Below are 3,963 nucleotides of genomic sequence, written 5' to 3'. Positions count from 1 at the left end.
CCTTGACCCAGCGGCCGTTCTCTGCGACCCTCCGTCCAAGCTGGACAAGCGCGGTGTGCTAGTGGCACGGGTGCGCTGTAAAATTTTTGCACCTCGTAATTAGTTGCACTTTCGTAAAAAAAAAAGAAAAAGAACAGCATTGAATATGTTAATTTTTTGCTCCTGATATATATAGCGGTATCGAATATATCGCGATAAGTTGCACTTAAATTCAAGCTTCAGGTCAGAAAAAGAGATACAAAAAAAGGAGCAGCGCACACAGGACTTTATTTGAATAATTAAAAAATATTTACATACAGAGCACAAATTTGTTCATGCATACGTTGCCTCACAGTATTCTATTGTAAAGTTTTTAGCTTTCTCTTTTGTGCTTTTGTTGTTATGCCTGCTCTCAAGCCGTCAGTTTTTATTTGAACATAGTTCTTCAAGAACGTGTTGGCTGCAGCGCGCAAGCGCACCTGCATATATCGATGTCCTCGTTATCTGAAAGCAGGTACTTCGTGAGAGCAATAAGGATGTCTCTTTGATTGCCTGCCGCATGGAACCTGGCGGAATTTTCTTTTGTCGTAAGTTTTTCTAACATTACTTGTGTTTGCAACACTGCGTTGATTACAACTGGCTGCGGGAACTTCAGAGCGCCTCTGGTTAAGCCTATTATTAGGTTATTTCTATCAATTTCCAGTTCTCTGTGTTGTGTGGTCAGGTTGTCAGCACAAGCTTCGCATGGCAGTTTCTTTAGTGCTGCATGGGCACAGAATCCGGCTATATAAGCTATTGCTGGCATGGAAGCTTCCTTGCCTTTATAGTCGCTATCTGTTAAAATAATTTTGTAATCTTCAGCAAGCCTTTTTCCGTCGACTACTGTCACCGATGGCTTGCGGTGTTCTTTCACCTCTGAGAGGATCAAAGAGTCCTGAAGTCTAATCTTCGTTTCTGACTCGAATATTTGTTGGACCGAAACATGATAATTCGAGCCAGAAAGACGGCGGTACCGGCCAAACCTGGCCTCTAGGCTGTCAGTTTGGAACTTTCCGAGTAGAACATAGTCTAAACGGAGTTCTTCAATGCAGTATCTGCTGATCTCTATCAGAGAGTAAGACGTGAGCCGCAGAGCTGCATGCGTGTCCTTTGTTAGGGCTCCAGTATTCATTTTCACATCCTTCCACATGTCCAGCCAATTCACGACGGAATTTAAAAACTCTAGTTGCGCATCATTCATGCACCTAATTGGATATTGAAGTGGGTCTCTAAGGCGTCGGCCCTTCGACGGGGTCTTAACGTTGATGATGCACCACCATTTATTGATCAGCTCAATGAAATTAGCTGTGCCTGTTGCGTACAGTAAATTGAGCTGATTTCCGCGCGTTCTTAACGCTTCAACCACAAAAGGGTTGAATATTTTGAGAGCCAATTTCACATTCTGACGTTCAAGGTTTGAAGGGTTCAAAGCTTTGTGCGTCAGTCCGTACCCAAATTTTGATAAGCATTGTTGTTCAGAAGCATGCAAGTCTCGCAGTCTTAAATGATGCCCCATTAACCCGTACAATCGACCCTGTGTTGTTAAACTCTGGATAAAAAATGCATGTGCCGGGGTTCTTTTGGTTCAGCCAGTTATTTCTGACGCATTTTAATAAATGAACTGGGTCCACAACATAAAAAAGTGGCCTCTGCTTATCTGCTGGATGTAGATAAACGATGTCTACTGTGTTTTGTTTGGAAAAAAGCGACATAACTTTCCTGTTGATAGCGTTGTTGTCCGTTATGACAGCAATAACAGTTAGGCCAGCGCTTTCCAATTCCAAAATAGTCTTCACCAGAACGTCGTGCAGTTGACTTGCTTCAATAGTGACTACAGGAAGAATATGTGCGACATCTTTATGGCCTTAGAGTAAGGACTGGGTCATAAAGACATGTGCCGCTTTTGCCGCTTCAGAAGAGTTTGACGCCGTCCCACTCAGTGATCCTCCTTTGAAGTCAAAAAATTGCTGAAGGTGAATTTCATCGACCATCAATGTTACCCCTCTCTCATGCGGCTTTAGGATATTTGCTCGTTTTTTTATGTACCGCAAAAACCCCTCATCATTTTGCTCCTTTGCCGGACTGGCATTGTAACGACTACCTAGCCTCATTAATGTTGATCTGTGTGGTAATGCTATTTTCCCAAAACTACGAAGGAATCTGTAGACATGTGGAGAAATAGTAAAAAGAAGGCTTGCAAACACAAGGAATTCTGCGTAGTACCTAATGGCTCCACCTTCTTTCACAGCTAATAATTGGAGTTTCTCTTTTAGAAAAGTGACCACTTCAGCCTTTTCTCGTGGCAGTAGCTCGTCACTCGTCAGGTCTTCGAGGAGTGAGAAAAGCAAACTGAAACAAGCCTTCAATTTTTCTTCTTGCTGGCACACATTTGGTGCTTTAAATTTGTACACTGCGTCTAATACATACTGGATAGTGCGCAAATCATCAGTTTTCAATGGAATCGCGACCTGATGACTGGAAAGCTGGATTTTTTTCCAAAAGGCTGTAATTTCCATGTGCTCGTTGATTACTACAGAGCGTTCAACCTCCGGTGGCCCAGCACTGCCATCAACATGCACAAATAAGACACACTTTTCAGTTTGCGTTAGTGTCCAAAAGTTAGAAACTTGAATTTCTTGGAGCCTCGAGAGAACATGTCCAAATGAGGGCAGCTTGTTTTTGCGCTTCTCTTCTTCGTGCGCAGAAATTGAAAGCTGGATGGCTTCTTGCAAGTGCGCTTGCTCAAAACGCGCTCTTTTTTCTTCCGACTCTGGGCGCACTGGCTTGCTGTCCGACAGGTAAGCAGGGCTATTCGGAAAAATCGTGGGGATTGCGTCTGGGGTCAACCTTGTAAGGCCCATAGGTACTTCTATTTTGTTGCCTGTAGCATCTGTGTAGGCGGACTTTGTTCTCAGATACTCAGGTTTGAAATGCAGCTCGCAGACCTGCGAAACACCGAAAGGAAAATGTCCTGGAGGAACCAAAATATAATATTTTCTGCCGCCGTGTATTTTTCTTCCGATTTCTTTTATTTTAAGTTGAGTTTAGACTACTATGTGTGTAGTAGAAAGTGCACCCATATCATCGCCGTCTCATTTATTACGAGAATGCAATAACTCCAATGGCCTAAATCATTCCCTAAAAAAACACTACACTTATAATGTTCAGTCTAAAAGTTTGAAAAAAAGAAAACAGCTTTTAAATGTGCACGTGGTCACCACGGAGTCCGATGGTATGTGTCGGCATTTTTAAATATGATGGAGACGCAAACAGTGAAGTAATTACAAAAAAAATGGCATCAATTTGATCTTTGAAAAACCCTGCCTTACATATAACGAAAAAAACAATTACTCAGACCTGCAGGTTGCGCAAATTTTGCGACACCTTGAATTTCATACCGCTCCTTGTCAAAATTTTAGCATCATGATAACAAATTATAACCCTTCAATGATTTCAATTCAATGCGCAGCAACAACATACCTTAGGGTCTCGCAGGGTGCGGATGTCGACGTCGTCGCGACGAACGGCACGCTCTCACCTAATCCGACGAGCGTCATTAGGAAACGAAAACACACGCACTTTTGGTCCGTTTTCGTAGTTTCCTTTGCAGTTGGGAACATAGCAGTGACCCATCGCTTCCACAGGAAGCCCAGGCCAAGCGCCAAGCACAAATTCACAACTTTCAACTCGGAACTCACAAGCACAAGAGCAATAAGACTCAGCACCACGTGCTGACACACGCGCATCCAGCAACACGAGGCGACGTTGCCCTGCTGATTGACACGTGCGAAGAGACGAGGAAGTCAGTGCCCGTGGAATGCGGGGGTCGCGGATGGGTCGAGGCAGGTCGACGGTCAAAGTAGTGTGACGTCAGATAGGAAGAGAAGGAAAGCGTGCAGGCCTTGAAAATTCTAGATGGCGCTATATAAGCGCACAGATTCACCT

The 3,963-nt window shown here is 43.7% G+C and overlaps 1 pseudogene; it reads right to left on the bottom strand.

Moving 5' to 3' along the window:
* Positions 1–707: 707 nt before the first annotated feature.
* LOC146193514 (uncharacterized) lies at positions 708–3,651 on the bottom strand (annotated as a pseudogene).
* Positions 3,652–3,963: the final 312 nt, after the last annotated feature.

Source organism: Amblyomma maculatum, chromosome 4 (assembly GCF_055883805.1).
Source record: "Amblyomma maculatum isolate TAMU_Amacu chromosome 4, ASM5588380v1, whole genome shotgun sequence".
Classification (NCBI taxonomy): domain Eukaryota; kingdom Metazoa; phylum Arthropoda; class Arachnida; order Ixodida; family Ixodidae; genus Amblyomma; species Amblyomma maculatum.
This window is presented reverse-complemented; position numbering and strand designations above follow the sequence as displayed.